Raw genomic sequence first — 19,414 nt, forward strand, 5'->3', positions numbered from 1 at the left:
AGTGCGAGTGGTCCAAAACACATCCAATGACCATGCTGAGAAGATAAACAATGCAGGACATGCAGATTTCAGTGCTCAGACATGCTTGTTTACTATCCTTTATCCTTGTAAGGCTAAGGACAGACTAACTGAGAGAGTCAGTTTATCACAGAAGTGACCATTTGAAGGGAGTTTAGAGGAGTGCGGAAATGTAATTATCATGGGTCAGTAAATGTATATGATAGTACTCCCCCTCAAGGCCTCTTGGCCTTGAACAACAGTTTAAGAAACAAACATCAATCTTCTGGAATAAAAATATGTCAATATCTTAACACACTGGATGGAAAGTTCAGACATCACAAGCAACTATGTCAGTATGCAGTCTATCACAGCAGTGTAGTCATTTATAGTTGTATTTTAGGTATTCTGTGATAAGGGGGGGGGGGGGGGGTGGGGTGGGGAGGGAGAGTGAGATCTCTAACACAGTTGCTCTAATTGACAACATGTTTCAGGAGGGTGGGCCACACCACTGTGTGCACATTCTTCAGAAAATTGAGTACCGTAACCATATATTGATTTTACAGTTGTAAAAGACTGAACAAAGTAGCAGTGCACAAAACAGGATATTGTGGACCCCTTAGAGGTCAATTGGACAATGAACTGTAAAATAACTGAGTGTTAAAATAAAAGACTGTAAAAGTTGCTGGTACTGGATAGTGAGTGACATAAAAGAAGATTTATTAGAAATTTGATGACAAAAATTTACCATGTAGGGAAAACAAACAAACAAACAAACAAAAAACAACAAAGAAACCTACAGATGAGGCTCACTAAGGACAAAGAGAGTCTTGAGCTGGCAGTGAAGTTCAGGTTTTAAGAGAGTATTACAGTCAATTTAAAGGAAAGGAAAGTTCTTTCATTTATCATTTGCAATGTAATGCTTGCAATTTAGAATCTAAGAGCTTTTGTGTGGCTGCATGTTAATTTTTTATGTTGCCTAAAATAACAATAAAACATGAAGTATATTTAGGAAAATTACTTGGCAATGTCCTTCCAAAGCACATAAAAGCATTCTTCACAGAGTAATAATGACTTGCTGTAATATGTTTTATATGTTCCATATATATTTCACTTCTTTATCTCCTTCCTGTTTTTCAGAAATGCATCTTCCAAACACAAGTGGAATAAAGTGGTAATGACATTTTATGTGAGTTCTTTGAGAGGCAGAAATTAACCAGTTTGTGAGTTGGCTATCTCAAGATCTAGAAGTCCTGAGAAGTATAGCATGAGACACTGATGTGACAGTGACTTTGGCATCCTGTGGAACTGACTGACTGGAAAACAGCTTAGCAGAAAAGGACCTGAGGGTCCTGGTGGACCTGGCCTCAGTTTGCTATTGAGCACGAGTCAGAAATGCATGTTTGTACTGATTATGCTAACTGTATACTGGGCTACATTAGCAAAAACATAGCCATCAGATCAAGGAAAGTGATTATTACCCTTTGCTCAGCCCTTGGGGGGCCACATCTGGAATAAAGCATCCAATTTTGTCCTCTAGTGCAAGAACCAATATCAATAAACAGGAGAGAATTCAATGGAGGACTATTATGATCAGCAGGGAGCTGGAACCTTGGTGAGACCAAGGGAATAGGGTTTATTTAGTCTGCAGAAAAGAAAGCTAAGGAGAAACCTAATTGCAGTCTTCCTCTACTTAGAGAGGGTTTGTAGACAGTGAAGCCAGACACTTTCAGAGTTACACAGCAATAGGACAAGAGGTAACAGACAAAAGTTGCAACAAAGAAAATTCCAGTTGGATATAAGGAAAAAGCTCTTTGCCTGAGGGCGATCAAATACAGGAAGAGTTTGCCCAAGAAGGCATTGGAGTGTCCATCCCTGGAGATTTCCAGAAGTCATCTGAATATGACCTTGAACAGATCTGACAAAAACTATCCCTGTTTTGAGAGGGAGGTTGGACTAAATGACCTCCAGAGCTCCCTTCAAACTGAATTGTCCTGTGATTTCATAATTCTATGGTTCTATTTCTCTGTAATGTTTGATCTGCAAAATAAGCAAATTTCAGGGACAATAGATCCCTGTGACACTTTTACTAAAGAGCTTTATTTTCATAATTATCACTCTGTCCTTAAAGTTGTGACAAGATCTTATGTTTTAATAGGTATATTTTATTTACATCACCTTGTATATACCACAGACACAACCGACTCAGCATTAAAAGAAACAATCTCAGGCTTACTGCAAGCATTCTGGCATACTACAATGCCCACTAAGAGGCAAACACCACACAATCTCTCTGCAAGGCTTGATCTCATTCCTACCGCATTCAGAGAGAAACCTGGAAGCTGATGGTTTTTAGTGATGAGTAAAAGCAATACTTGGGAAATGTGTCTCTCATCAGTGTTCAGCTGAAAAATACTATATTTGACATTTCACTCACTAACTGCCACTGTGCTTCTCATAAATTTTCCACCAAAATAACATATCAAGTTCTTTATTGTTTTGCAGTTTGCAGATCATTCAACTTATGGTGAAGTTTTTTTTAAATAACAGAAATCCAATATGCAAGGGTAATGTTTTATATTCAGGAATAATAAAATGCCCTAAAATGTTTGTAGATTGATTAAATGAGCTAAAAGCCAGTAAATGCTTGTAGGAAAATCTTTCTTTGACAAGTAGGAGAAAGAAATCATGAAGGAGGAACTGTTCCTCATTACATCATTGACTGTTGCTGTGAGTCATGAAATGGAATTACACCACACCATATCAAGTACTACCAATCCCAAATCAGAGCAAGTATTTTCATACTCCCAAATCTTATAGTCCAAAATTATTCTTCAGTTTTCTTTTGTATAATTCTTTACAATTTCATCTAGCAGGGCACTGAAATAGAATTACCACAAAATAAGGATTTAAAATCCACTCACTTTTCTTTACATTAGTGTTATATGAAGTCTTGCGTTGCTACAAGGAAACTTTTGTCATACTGTAGTCTGCTAATGTGTGGTTCCTACTTTCTGTGGTACAAAAGTTCTTTTACTATTCCGAATGTTCTTAACATTCACCAACTTTTTAATACAATGGAAATGAAGATAACCATATTATCATTTGAATACTTAAAAATATGCAGTCTTATCTCTTGGAAACGTCAGACTAATTATCACCTGATTTATGCTGGAACTCTTACATTTAATATATATGCATAGAAGGAAAAGCAAATAATTACATTCAATTTTGAGTAATGATAATTACCTGCATAATGGTTTCTGTAACATGGTTGAATCCACCTTAGAATTGCTAAGAACAATTCAGAGCTGAAGAATAGCATTTGCATGAGAACATGGTAAGAAATCAGAATTCATCTGGTTATTTATGTGGAAATGCTGTGCTATAGTGATTTTTAAACATACTTTCAGAGATAAAACAAGACAATGTTGATCTTTCCCCTTAACCTTTTGTCACAGAAAAAAAAAAAAAAAAAAAAAACAAAGAAGAAGTTGATCTTTCTCCCTAAAGACTTTAGATAGTTTGCCACTATATTTGACAAAATCAGATTGGATTCCGCTTTTAAATTCATAGGACTATGACTGCATTGGCAATTTAAAATAGAACAAGCATTAGGTTTTGATATAATTAACACATTTACCTCCCCAGCACTACCACCACCCTAATAGAGGCAGCAGGAGGTCAGCAGCTATTGCTTCAGCCACGATTCTGCTTTAATTATGGTTGAAGATTGCTGGTATAAAACCAGTAAAACAAGACTGTAAAAGAACAATATTTTGACTAGTTTGTGGGTTGGACTTTGATCTCAGAGTTCAATTCTTGATTCTACTGCTAGGTTTATGACATGTCAGATATGTTCCCTTCGTCTAAGTTTTTCTGTAACAAAAATACAGATAATAATGGTGATTTATTTCTAAATGCAGAGGAGTCATAGAAGAAATTCATTATATAGAGTTTGCTTTGCTTTTGCAGCTATTTTTATTATTTTTTAACATAATTTATTTTACAAACGTGAACTCAGCCTCACCACCCACCTGGGAGGCATTTTTTATTATATTGATCGTCCAAATGGACAAACTCTGATGTATAGAGATGTTAATGTTGGCATTTCCAAAAGCTCGTGCAGACACAGCAACCTGCTCTAAAAGGCCACAGCATATTCATGGTCCCTAAGGGTATTTTCAGAACAACGTTATCCAAAATATCCAAGTTCCTGGAGTACAGAAGAGAAACACTGCACGTTTATGGTTTTCACAAGTAGCACTTACACGGACAAATTATGTCAAAGATGAATTAATAGAATTAGTCCTTCAGATGTTGAGTTTTCCCCGGTGAAATAAATTTACTACACAAGTTAGCCTAATACTGAGGGCCAAATCTGCTGCTAGTAAAAAAGTACAGAGAAAGACAGAGGCTTCCCCAGCAGCCCGCCAGATGAACAGTACTAACGCTCCTTTCCTCCCTGCCCCTGGGACCTTGCGCCCAGGTCCTCTGGCTGCCCAGCACCTGCACAGTGGAAACGAGAGTGAGACTCACGGTTGCGGCGCAGAGCAAGAAGCCTAATGGAAGATAGGCAGGCAGTCTTGGAGGCTGAAGAAAGACTAAGGCTTTTGATAGGTAACAGAGACTTACTGGGGAAAAAAGACAGTCAGAGGAGGAGACATGGTGTATATTGAAACTGAGCAAAGATACAACAGAGATTTGGGTGAAGAAGCTCTAGTTCCAAGAATACAAGTGGGGCATAAGAGGCCAGAGATACAGGAGAAAGACCTATTAGATGAGACGTTGGAAAAATGTCCCGAATTTGACTGAACAAGGAGCTGGGGATTAAGGGAAAAATGTATATGCTGGGCAAGGGAAAAAAGATGGGGGCTGTTTCAGAGGTTCTGGAACCATGCGAGGTCCTTCTTCACAGGCTCAACTTTATCTTCTCCTGGATTTTACCTGCCTTCACTTCTAACCAGCTCTTTCTTTGGCAAATATAAACAGCAAAGTTAATCTGACTGATGTGAGTGCTTAGTTCTTTAAGGTGCATCTGTTACTACTTAGTGTCTTGAATATCATTAACACTTTAGCTTATGAGCTCAGTGTATTGATTTCTTCTCTGAGGGTCTTTTACTAAAAAAAAAATAACTCATCTCTTCACACACTGGAGGTATTTTCAATATGTAAAAAATGTGTTGCTACAAAATATCAAGGGGAAAAAAACATCAATTGTTTCTTTTTTTTACCTTGAAAATACTATAGAGGTCATAGTACAGATGTTGTGCAAAAATGTTTGTTTACATTTATGCACAAAGTTTTTTACCATACAGATGGCAGGAATGCATTGCGGTTAACATTTGCTTGAACATCATGAGTTTGGCATTTCCTCGTAAGACTTAACATTTTTATATCCTGCTTCTTACTCTTGGCGGACTGGGTAGATTTTTGACTACTAATTCCTTCACATTTCCCAGGAAAGCCAGCCGTATTGTAACAGGTGTGCTAAGCAGCTGTGCATTAGGAAAAGGGCGACTATGATTGCCTGCTATTAAATTTTTGGAAGCTTTGAGATGGTGAGGATTATTACTTCTCAATGGTAGACAAATCCTCTATAAATGTTTTACATGAATAGCGTTACCTGAGGCTTTCCAATTCCTTAAGAGCTTATGGGGAGCATACCCCAAGCAGCATGATGGAATGCCCTCTTAAAAATGATGAAGGCCTGATGAGTAGGTACCACAGTAAAAACAAAGGACAGCAAGTTCCTAGACACCTTCCAGGTCAAAGAAGAATCAAAGCAATCCATATAGGACAACAATCCATAAAGTCAAGGTTCCTCCTGAGAAGAGGATACAGGATTTGCCTGTATCACAAGACAGCTGTGAATGAGATGGTACGTTATCCACAACACACTACCTGTCTGTGGGCACATTTTTGACCTACAATTGGAGAATTACCTCGATTCACCCTGGAAACATCAGAATAAGCTCTGGAATGGAGTAAGCCACCTTGCTCTTGCCACGAGCATCCACATGGGAATATAAGACAGTATAGTTTGTGCATTGTAAATTCATATTTCAGCTTGTTTCAGTCACTTTCCCTATGGAGGAAAGCAAATCGTATTATGTTGGGGATGTACTCTAGGGGCCATGTCTCACAGAAAGAGAATAGATTTATGTTTTCCAGAGCCCTCATGGCTTTTTAAAATTAGACTTTCAGAGCTGAGTAAATAATTTTAAATGACTAATTTACTTAGTATACTTAATCACTATTTCTGCTCTCAGTACAGTTCTAAGCAGGCCAATATTTTCTTGAAAGTATATATTATTTTAATTGATTCAGTGAATAGTTTTCCATTCTGATTTTAGTCTGTGGTTGAATACAAAATTCTCCTACAAATATGCAATCTAAATAACTCAAATCAGAACTATCAGGTGGGTTTGGTTACTCAAAAATACCATGCAGATACATATGTGCACAGACATTTGTAGTTTAACTCTCTCTTTTTTCCTACCTGATGGTCAAGCTAATGTTTTTTAAATGCTGTTGGAAGAGCTAAAACTTTGTGACCAACGGGGAGATAAAGAAACAGTGCCATGAGTTAGTCAGCAAGCTGTAAGACATATTGGCTTGATACAGAGACTCCATTTAATTTCCCGAACCCAAATTCACACAAATCCCATGTACCTTGTACTTCCACAATATAGTAAGTCCAAAGATCCATCTTGGGCTCCACAGGTATCGTTTAATCAAAGCTCTATGAGGATGTAAGAGAACATGCACAGGGAAGGCAAACCATGCCCAGGGTTGCATCAGCAAGAGGGACTAAACTGCAAATCAAAGGATGCGCTTATTTCAATTTAATTAACAATTGTTAGGCTACACGTGGAATTTTGCATCCAGTTTTGACTACACAGTTGAAAAGAGAAACTGAAAAGCTGGATGGAAGAAGAGAGTCACCAAGATGATGGAGAGGGTTGGAGGACCTGACATAGGAAGAAAGGTGGAAGACTGTTTTGGTTTGTTCAGCATAGAGAAGAGATGTCTCACGGGGAATCTAATTACAGTCTTTCAACACTTTGTAGTTAGTTATAGAGAAGACTGATGTACTCTCTTCACAAGAACACACATTGGCAGAAGGCAACAGGCACAAGTTATTTCACAGGAAATTCTGTCTTGATATTTTTAAAAAAACTTTTTCACCATGAGAACGAGTAAACATTGAAATAGGTTTCCCCAAAAAAGTGATAGAATCTCCCTCACTGGATATTTTCAAGACTCCGTTTGACAGGGCCCTGGGTAACCTCATTTGAGGCCAGGCCTTCAACAGAAGGTTCAAATAGATGATCTTCTGGGGTCCCTTCCAACCTAGAATTTTCCATGATTCCATTATTTCTATAACATTATGACTTAAATATGTAATATTCTGGCCAAATAAAATCCTGGGTGTAATTGGATATTAAAGTGTTACTGAAGGTGCATGGAACTCTCAGGACATAGCCTTAAAAATCTGTGCTACTGCTCCATATGAAATATTTACCGAGGAAAACTGTAGTAAAAAGTAGCATGTTCAATAATATAATTCAAAAGTTTTAGACAATTCAGTTCTTTTCTCTACACTCATCACCTGGGAAAGGAGTAGATCTGACCCACAGAGTCACATCCCAGATGGAAATGCAGATTTTCTTGACTCTTAATGATTGTACAGTACATCTGTACAAGCTCTGTAACTAGCTTACCATTTCAAATGCTTACATTAGCTTGAAACCAGTGCCATTTCTGGGACAAAGGGCATTTTTCTCCCCTAGCTATTATCATCCAGCATTGGAGATGATGTTAGTGAAGAACACATGTTCACAGCAGTATAAACCCATTTTATGTTACTATATTTTAATGCCTGACACACATGCATTGCATGCTTCTAAACACCACATGCCCAGTGCCATAAAATAAAGATGTGGAGAAAGTTTATTGCTGACACTTCCAAATCACTTTTTCCCAGTTAACAAAAAAGTTGCAAATGGTTTAGAATGTGGTTATAAAACAACTTACTACCAGATTTAACAAAGATTTGGTTACTGTAACATCTAATGTTGTGTTGTGAATATTAAGAAGGGCTCTAATCAGTCTGTGCCCAACCATTCATAGATTCATAAACTTTAAGGACAGGTAGCATCAGAGCAGTCCATTAATCTGATCTCTTTGCAATTGAATTTCGCCTCCTCGAGCACAGCTCAGCAGTGATATAATTCTCCTGAACTGGAACATGGATGAATATAACATGATATGCCTTTATGAGTAATCATGTTTCACATTTGATTTCTACCAATGTATATCTGAAAGAAATTTGTTTAGTTTAACAGTGACAGTGCTATAGAATTACAGAGGTGAGATCCACATCTGGCCTCTAAGCAGCTAAGGACTAATTGCCAAATCAAATAACTGCTAAAATTACCAGTGAAATGTCAATTTTCTTCCTAAGTTTGGACCATTAGTACAGGAAGACACTGAAACCAGAAACTTGTGACACTGGCAGACTGCTATTTTCCTTCTATACAGTTGGAAACAGGGATAGGATAGAGGACTTGCCTGTCCTGGAAGTGTTGCAGTGCATTGAAAGAAGTTTCCTTTATGACAAAATGACATTTTGTAAATCCTAGCAGTAGCAGCAATATCACCCTAATCCCATTCATACAGTGTCAGAGCAGAAGGTAAATCCTGTCATCATACTCAGGACTCACCTGGATATGTTTCAGTAGTTTTGCTTCTTGCAAATTATAATCTGGGAGAGGTTTCTTCAGACTGTGAAAATAAATGAAAATCTTGATATGAATTTGTTGCTGAACATATTTAATCTAATTCAGCACTGTCTGATTGTAACAGAACTGCTAGGAAATTTGAATGACCTCTGGTAATGTCTTTGAAACCATACAAACGTTACACAAGTAGAATATTCCTTTTCCTCCCCAATACACACAGCTTATTTTTGTAACATTTTTCAAAATACACATGGGACTCTCAGAGATGGTTTGCCATCTGTGGAGACAAAATTCACTGCCCAGGCTGAAGGTACTGGAGAGAATCTGGTCAAGATATCCTTAGACCTCTTGGCATACGGTTTTGCTCAGAATCACAAAGGTTTGCTGAAAAACTGCAATCTGGACCCTGACCAAACTGTCACAGACAGCAAATTGCAAAAATGCCATTCATTTTATTATAGGCAGGTTACAAGTCCAGCCATCAAAAACAAAGACTTTGGAGGTCTGCCTGACAATATAGTCATGCTTTAGACACACCTGCCTGTTATAATTTGGCCACTGAAATGATGTGCTTCAATGACCAGAATCCTTCAGAAAACCCAACTTCATAAAAAACTTCAGACAAAATTGTGCAATATTTCAATTACATTTAGGGAAGATCACAGGTCAGATATTGCATTTTACTCATGAATTAAAACATGAAGTGTTTCCCACTTCCCATTTAGACCTTTTTTCATGTTGCCGCAACTGTAAGAGAAACAGGAAACGGAAGCTAAATGTTGGTTGTTTCAAGGGAGATAATTCTAATTAAAAAGTCTTTTGTTAACAGACAATTTAAAAAGCTGTTGCAGTGGTACCTAACAAGGAGTCTGTGTTAGAAACTGCCTTCTGATACACTTTCAAGTCCTTCATTCCTGACAGTATGTAAGTCTCCATCCAACTTCACAGGTTACTTAATAGACCTGTACTTGTTAGAGATAAATCAGGGATCTATCAGTTTCACATCTATTCTCATTCACCTCCAAATCACGCATTTGCCAGCTATGGCATTGCCAGGAGGCTACGTTACAACTGCAGACAGGTGCCAATGGCAGCATCTCTCTAGACCCACGTCAGCCAGAAGATGGTATTGCCACAAATGGCTTTGAACCAGGGCTTCTGCATTAACAGGTGGCTGCAGAAGTCCCGCTGTGCCAAAGACACTAGAACAAGGCTCCTGTTTCCAGTGGGTCTTGTCTTTTGTGAACACTTTCTGTCTTTTGCCACCGTAGGGTCAGGGTCAGACTGGAGGGAGGAGTAGGGGGGTCACTTGTAAAATGGCATGAGCTAAAGTTAAAAACCTCAGTCCCCTTTCAAAGACAGTAAGCAGGTTGAAAAATGTCACCTGATGACAGATCAACATAATTTCCAATAGCATCTAATATAGTACATTAAGGTCCTATTTAACTGTTGCCAAAACTCAGGTGTCAGGCTTAAAAAAAAGTCGAGTAGATTAAAAAATCCCAGTTAAAAATATATAGCCAGACATTAATCTTAATTGGTCAAACAGCAGCTTCCTTTTCTGTTTCAGATGAAAGTTAAGAATGTTAGGCAATCAAATAAAAATAGAAACTTTTGCAGCTTTAGAAAAGCGCCAGATACAAAGACCTGTGATAATGCAACAAATATTGGCAAGAGTGCAGTTAGAGAAGTTAATTTGTCCAAGTGCTTAAATTACAGCCGTTTTTAAGTAGCTGCTTGAACTTGAGCTTACAGGTGTAAAAGTCAGCTATTCTCTGCTCTGATCTAGTACAACTGCTCACATTTCATAAGACAGCATAAAATTTAACATACATTATGCCAGTTCTCACCTCCATATCTTAGAAAACCAAATGTATTTTTACTTAAACCCCATCTTTTATTATATTGTGACTATATGGTTTCTGGAGGTATTTATAATTGAATTACAAATAATCTGATTTGGTATGCCTAGCTTTTCTTTGCTCTCATTTACCTATCAGCTGTAATGCTCATGAGGCATCTTATAATTCAACAATTTGCATTTCATAGACACAAAATTATTGTTTAAAGAAAAACTAAATGGCACAGTAAAGAAAAATATAGACAAACAATAGTTTATTAATAATGCTAGATATATGGTACTGTACGGCTCATTACAAGATTCCTTTCACATTTCATCACAGCATTATGAAAAAGATTAGCCTCTCACTCATGTTTTGATATCTGTTTAGCATATATCTCCTAAACATATCAGTCAAAATTTACCCCTAGTGTAAAGCTATTGAGGTCAGTGGAGTTTTACCCAGGATTCATTTGTTCCATGTAAACTTGTTATTTAGAGTGTAATTCAAGGATGCTATGTTTATATGAGACAGTAGTGTTTTGAATAGAATTATTTATTTTATATGAAAGGTCTTTAAATATACTCAAACTAAATGGAAATGGTAGGTCTGTTCCCTTTATTAATAGATCCTGTTTCAGGACCTCTTTCGCTTTGAAAAGACATTTTATTATTACATATACTTCTTATACTTAGTATATTTTTGCATGCAAATAAACCTTGAGGAAGATTGTTTAAGCAGTTTTCCATGATACTGCCTTAGATAAACTTCTTATCAACATTTATGGTTAAGAATTCAGGATGAACTACCTCCATCTTTCTGTTTCTTTTAGACAGTAATCTTATTTTAATTTTGCTGGCTCCTGCAGAGCTGAACTAACTTGTATTGTTTCTCACATAAATAAATGAAACAATAATGAATACTAAATGGTAACACATTTGCTCCCTGATTTAGTAAAAAGTTTTAATTTTTTGTTCCCAAAGACATAAGGTCCTTTTGCACAGAAAGCCATGTAGCTTGGCCTGGTCAGTTATGGAGTAAGATATGAACTCATTTGTTGCTAAATTTAATCTCAGCAGCCAGTTTAGAGAGCTGTGGTAACACAATTATTGTATCATGGGTAACAACAAATTCCTTCACAGCACGTTGAAAACTGTATCGTTTAATATTTTCTCAGAGCAGGCACTATTCTGAGTAGATACATTCAAGACAAGCAAGAAGGGATGAAGAAGCTGAATTCTACAGGAGGATACATGAGCAGGAATGATGCATGTGTTGACTACCTTCATTTGAGGAAGCACTGCAGCTGTCAGTCCTGAAGAGGAATCCAGATGTGAGTTACTGGTCTTGCAAGAAAACAGGGATAGAGGGGCTACAAGAAGATGGCATCTTTGTGAAACTTCATAAAAATGCATCTTCTGTGGTACCTGAATGGAAGCTGTAAGACCTTGGGGCTATATTCATCAGGGTTTCAACAACTGCTGAAACCGATACCATTCATGCACTACTATAATAAAGGGAAAATGGCCAAGATGTTAGACCCTCTAACCTACTAGAAAGAGAATCAATTATGAGAGGACATGCATTTAAATATTCCTCCCAAAGAGTGCATTTTTCATAGTCACTCCCTCTACTTTTCTTCTCCTTCTGTGCCAGTGAAGTGCTTTCCACAAACCTCTGTTCTTTCTCTTTTCCCTACAACATCGACATCTTTAAAGGAGTAAAATGAAGACTGTGAATATCTGCTTATCTCTCTTTGAACTTGCTTTGGAGCTATAACAGCAGGTCATCATTTAAGGAGGCCAGTTCTGTAAAGACCTGGTGGTGGCCCATTGTGTAAGCTTGCAACAATGTTCAGGAGGTGCAATGATGTACAGTTTGTTCCTTTCCTTCTCCCTCCTGACCAGCAATAGTCTGGCAGCAACTCAGGATGAAAAAGAGTCATTGAGGGCAGAATAAGTTCCCCTGCCCCACATATCTTGAGTGGAGGAAGACTAAGAAATTACCCAGGACTTGGTTTCACTTTTTAGCTAGCAAAGGCAGTGTGGCCTCATCAGCACCTGGGGATGCAGGCCGAGTAATGCATGGCTCTGGCAGAGGGTTCACTCTTGCATCACAGGAAAAGCAGGAAAAAATTGTGGTTCTTGGATCCGAAACTTTCTTTCCAGCTTATGCCAAGGCAGTTCAGCTATGTGCCACCCAAAGGCTTATGACAAAGCCACTTTTAACTGTGCAATTAGCTGTGCTGGCAGCAAGCTCAGCTAAAAGCCTTGGCTCGTTTTTAATAGGGCTAGCCTAAGTACAGACAAAACAAAAAATAAAAAAAGCTGCCTCGGCTGTGTACATGGATATCCTGAGACTTCTACAGAAAGCAAGGACTTTCCATTACAGGTAGCCTAAGACAGTGTCTCCTCTCCCATACTACGTTGCAATCTGTGGGCTATGTGATTCCTTTACATTGATTCACTGTCAGCTGTAGTTAGAGCCTTTGTTATGCTTTCTTTTGCCCCTTTAAAAAAATACTCTGCTCACAAATTTAATAAAAATTGTGTTCTGTAAAATAGAGTTGAGTGAATATTAAATGCTTATTCCTGGAAAATATGTTTGCTCATTAAATTTGACAGTCACTGCTTATGTGGTAAATGCTGTTAGTGCCAAGAACCCTTTGACAGTTTCTGCCAGCTACAGGTCCATTATTTTAATTGCCTTTAACCTATAATCAATATTTGCTGCTTTCAATACAACTAGACACATAGCTGAGTGATATGAAGAAGAGGTTTATAGTCTATTGCCCCTTATATTCTGCTTTAATGTGTAGGAGATGCAGCAAAATGCATCATCACAGTAATCTTTCTTTCATCAAAACTATTCCAGCTTCTTAGGCAGCCTTTCAAAGGAGAAACCAAAGCATCTGTCTGTTTTACTACAACAAACTTGATGTGCATTTATAGGTCAAATTCAGTTGCATCAACGTAAACTTGGAATGATTAGCTAGTGGAATTTAACTTTAAGTTGTTTGCAAATAAGAATGGGATTCTGTTCGCGGGACTGGATTGCTTTCATTAACAGTTGTAAAGCTGTGCATGACCATAACAGCAGTTCCAGGAGGTCACTTTAACCTGTAGCACATATAAAGGTCAGCTTTTCTCTATTCCAGGGATTGGCTGTTTGATGTTGTGTCTGACAACTGGGCAAAATGAAGGACTGAAGAATATCATGCATTCAGAGTACGGCACACCTTGTGGGAGTCATTCTGGGCGCATCAAGGAAACTACACCTTCAGTTATGTAATTTTTAATTTCTGGAGGTTTTTTGTTTCTCTTTAAAAGCAAAGGGACTGCACATTTCTGTTGGAAATAAGCAGGTAGCTTTGGTCTAAAATGCATGATGATCTTTGTACGAGTGATATTTGAAAGGTATGACTTTAAACTATAAATGACCATCTCATCCTTAGCTGAGCATAACTTCCATTGTTTCTATACAGATTATGTCTAACTATGACATTTAAATCAGGCCCATCCATCTCCTGAACCATGATCTGTGAACTTTTCAACAACTGTTGCTACTGAAAGGAAATAATTCTTGGTAAAGACTCAACTTCATCACAATTAGAACAAGTAATCCAGTTGACTTCATTTGGGACAGAATTTCATCCTTAAAGTTTAAACTGTTTCTTAGGAAAAAATTGCCTGAGGGGTGCAAAATTTAGAGTAGTTTCATGCATAGAACAATGTAGAAGCACAAGAAAACAGATTTCTCAGTGTTCCTAATTGCATCAACAAAATGAGGACAGTTGGGTAAGTAGATAACACACAACTATTTAGAAGGAAGGAGGGGAAAAGGCAGAGCAAAGACAGAGGCACAGCACAGACATGGAAAGGATTGTTTTATGTCCATTCTATTTCCATTAAAAAGGAGTTACTATCACTGGATTGCCTTCTCCAATTTCTCAAAAATAAGCATAAACCTTTTTTCATGTTTTACTCCCCATCTACATCATGCATTTGCAAGCACACACAGTCCACCGCCTCCTGCTAACTCTCCTACAGCCTGGCATAGGTAACACTGCTCTCACAGCTGACACAATATTACTGCTTGGCCAGCTGGCAGAGCACACTTCTACACGGGACCACAGCCCCTCGAGGGACCATGAGTCCATCTCTAAACTGTAGCTGCACTACTGAGCCAACTCAATAATTTATGCTTATTAATAATGCAGCTCAGTGAATCATTACTCCTTTAAATTTTAAAACAATTGTTTTAGCATTTTTAATGTTTATGCGCCATCAATGAATGACTTTCTTATTTATTTCAGCTACAGACATACTGGATTATAATAACAACAACACTGGCTCTCAGTGGACAAGAACAACAACGTTTTGACGGAAGGTCAGGCTGGTAATTAGCTAGGAGAAAAGAGGATGAAAAAGAGCTGCACATAATCATTGCAAAAGCTGGAATTTGCAAAAAGAAAGAAGATACTTCCTCCTGTTGATACCAACCCCCACTCCAATATGAATGCAGCTCCCCAAACTGTGAAGAACTGTGATATTTGTAAGAGAAAGAAATTAAATCTGTTACAACATTATGCCAAAGGTAGTGACAATAATACATCTGGTCAGCAGCTCACTGAATCACAACACTTTTGAACTCTACTTACAAGCATCACATACGTTACAGAGGCATTATATCTACTGGCGCACACCGTAAGACACTATGAGTCATGTATTTTATACAGTGGAGCTCATAAATTAGCTATATGACAACCCAAAGCTCTTAGCTGCTATACTGTGGCTAATACAAACAGCTGCTTCCTCTGATACAATATTGATGTTTTTAAATACTGCCCCTCGGTGACAGTTTTGAGGTCTAGTAACACAATATTTTGCACATGCATCATGTACAACAACAGAGGAGCAAGTCATTTGTATAGCAGCCACATAAACTTGTGACATGTAAGAAACTCACAGTAGGTTAATTGTCCAGCCAGTTACCCTGAAATTAAAGTTTCTGGAGAGCAGTATATATGTCCCAAAGGTATCTGTCAGAAATTTCAGACAAAGACAAAGCTAAAAATGCACCTTGTTTGCAATATATCTTTTTTACCTGTCAGGAAAATAAATTCTAATTTTCCAGAAGCAGAAGAGATGAGTAAAGATATAAAGAACCAGAAGGTACATTGCCTTTTCATGAATGTATATGGACACTGTGCCCAGGATGACATGTGCAAATACTTCAGGCAAAATTTAGACCTACTATAAGTGCTTTTAGTATCAAAAGAAAGAACTGCAGTCTGTGAGTTTCTACAGCAGCCCAAAAGCCTTCCTGTAATGATTTCTACAAAGTTTTGCAAGTCCAGCATTTTACAGTCTCCCTGTCCCCATTCTGCAATCCAAGCTTGGCCCACAGTCCCTGCATGCAGGACTAGCATCTAACCCAGCATCCAGCCAATCACTAAACCAGAAGAACCATCCTTCACAAAATGCTGTGAGACCTAGTCCTGGAAGAACATGACAGAACATTACTCTTCATGCTCATAAACTCCACATGTCCTGGGATCTGCAAAAGTGACAGAGCAGCTCTCACACTGAGTTCTGAGTTCTGTTTCTCCTGCCATACTCTGTTGAGGTACGTCTCACAGAACAGTCATGACAGTCATGACTCCTACAGTTTAGAATTTGTTCTCCTTCCTTGGATCAAATTTTTACTTCAAAGATTATCCATTTCTCTAGATACTGGAAAGAAGAAAAAAATTATTAAATTTTGAATAGCTAGGCAGAGCTGATTGTTTTGTAGTTCCTATACTGTTGTATTTTTCCCTTCACGTTAAACTTCATTTTCTATTAAAAAAAAAAAATTGTAAAAAAATGTTGCTTATAATTTTCCAGGTAATGGACAAAATCTCAGAATCTTACAAAAGCTTATTTTGTTTGTCTGCCAAAGAAGTCTGCTCAAATTTTCTTTATCAAAACTGTTTTGAAAGATAAACTGATTTAGCCCCATCCAAGCAATTTGTATTATAATTACCTGAGTAGATCATTCTGCTTGTGTGGGCCTTCTCCTCCAGTCAGTTGCTTTTATAGTGCTTTAAGAGCACAATCGTGGATGATGGAGTAAGTCTGCAGGGAGAAAAGGGTTCGGGAAAGGCACTGGGTCAGACGGCATGACTTCCAGCTGAGATCCACAGCATCTCTCCATGGGCTGTATGATAGCAGCATACAGAATGCATTCAATTTTATTTGGATGTAAATGCTAAAGTTATTTGCAACAACTATTTAATATATTTGGATATATAGGCAGAAATGTTTTTTGTTATTCCCCACGAATAATGACAAACGTATTACTCAGTACACAGATCTCAGTGGAGAAAGGGATTGTAAATCAGATTAAAGACTGAATAGATATCATAAAACACAGAACTCCAATTCAGCTAATTACTAAATCACAATAGATCTTGGATTTTAAATTAAATTAAGGAATTTTAATTAAATTTAATTTATATCTAATCTTTCTGCCTGTGCTAATAGTTTGAAAATGGCTGACCATAAGTATGTTTTTTTTCATAGGAATTACTATAAATTTGTTGAAAAGGACAAAAAAGTATCCTGTTTATTATGTATTTATAATTTGCAAATACATCATCAGTTATGTCTTGTGGGACAGGATTTGTCTGGTGTCAGTAAAACCCCCAGCACTGCTAAATTGATAGAAGGAGGTGTGCTAGAACTTGTCGGCCATAGGCCCTGGGAAAGATAAGATAAGAACGTTGATTAGAAGAGACAAAGACTGCTCACTCTATGTTTGTACAGAGGATTGTGAGCTGGTGAGACTTTAAAACAATCACCCTGTAGAAGAGGAACTATTGTTCTTGCTCAAGATAGATTGCTGTAAATAGAAGAAGTAAATGTTTAAAAAATTCCTTTAGCATTAGCCAATCTGTGAATGCTTAATGTATCTGTAAATGCTTAACGTAGAATTTGGACCAATCAGCTTAGAACACGCTAGCCTGAACTAGTATAAATGTATGTGAAGAATCATAATAAAATCGACATTTTGCTTGCACCAAGCTGTGTCCCGTCTCTCAATCGCGGCAATGTCTCATTGAGTACTGGGTGAACATAGCAGGAGTACTTGGTAAGTACCAATAAGAGCTGAAAAGTTAATAAAGTCTTATTTGCTCAGTAAAGAAGGGAGCAGGTGAACAAACAGGATTTAGTCTGAATCGCAACAGAGACAATATCTAAGATGCTTTAGGAACTAAACAGAAATAAAATCTCCATTAGACTGGAAAACTTGTGTCCTTTGTGTTATTTAATATTCCAGCACTGTTTCAGAAAGCTAACTCCTGAGCCCCAAGCTGGCTGGAGACCTCTTACATATTCTAGATTGACTGAGAATCAGTTTCTGATGTCAGGTTCAGGTCTCTGCTGGAGTTATGTCTATGCCTCTGACAATCATTTGCAGGCAGATTTTTCAGAGGCAGCAAGGGAAGGCACAGACTCTGTCCCTATGTCTATTATAACTATACACATTTGGAAACATCAAACTTGTAAAAGCAACAGCACATATTTCAAGAAGATAAAAAAAGGAAAAAGAAAGAAAATATAGCATGAAGTTTCAATTAATGTTACACAAACCCCAGTACATGGGAAAAGTAAATTCCTACTGGCTACGTGAAAATTGTGACTCAGATTTAGCCTGCAGATGTGTGCAGCCATTGGGTGCGCAGCGTGTTGGGCCACTCCACCTAAGGAGTACCCTACGGCATTTCATCTCTTCCAATTACCCCATGGCTTAATCTTATTTATACATTATCTCTCTCTCCTAAAAGCAATCTTCACAGTTCCCAGCAGCTATTCAAAGCCGGATGGACACTTCCGTTACACTGAATAAAAAAAATGCAGTCTGGTGCAATGATTACATTAGTCTCCTTAGGACTTTGCGAAACTCTGAACACCTCAGACACGTACTGTCCTGCCTAACACAATGGAGTGGAATGTGGCAGTGTGCAATATCTCAGGCATTTTTCTTTCTTTGAAGGTCAAACCGTCTTCATTTTAGTTCAAAAATGAACTCTATAAGCTATGTCATAAGGCTGAAGACCCTTCCATAATCCTCCTAGGATCTTTTCCCTTTCCTGTTGTTTGCTGTCCTGGTTCAGGTACATTAGTTTTGAATTCACCAGTTTTTGTGTTCTTTAGGTAAAACTAATCTGACTCAACCAAGCAGTGTATTCTTATTCTTCAGCCGTGTTCTGAATGTTATGGTAGTTGAATCATCTGTTATTCATATTCATGCACTCAAGTTTTTTATGGCCCCAAAAGAATTTATTTACATTACAACAGCTCCTGTAATAAGTATCCAGCTCAAAAGACCAAATGTCTCATAGCTGTTTCTTGCATATAGAATATCAGTGCAGTATGGAATTTCTATAACATGCCCATTAATTAACACTAAATTACAATGCAGCACCTATATAAAAGATGATGAATACCACACAAATTCATTTTGATTACTCTTATTACACTGAATACTAAATGAAGTTGGAAAGATAGGACCTTTTAAGTGTCAGCAGATGTTTTTGATCAGTGTTTATCCTTTTTGGTATAATCTAATGAGAGATCGTATGTTAATATGCAGCTGGAGAAAACTACCTTTCAGACTCAACAAGCCTGAGAAGAATTTCCAGCTGCCATTGCATGTACCAGAGCTGTAATTACCAATCATCACAGAATAAATTTTAAAAAAGCAAAATACCCGAACTAGAATACCTTCAAAGTGGTTATGGACTTAAACTTAACAGAATGAAGTGGATCTGTTCTTTTAATT

This window comes from Accipiter gentilis, chromosome 2 (assembly GCF_929443795.1).
Source record: "Accipiter gentilis chromosome 2, bAccGen1.1, whole genome shotgun sequence".
Taxonomy (NCBI): domain Eukaryota; kingdom Metazoa; phylum Chordata; class Aves; order Accipitriformes; family Accipitridae; genus Astur; species Astur gentilis.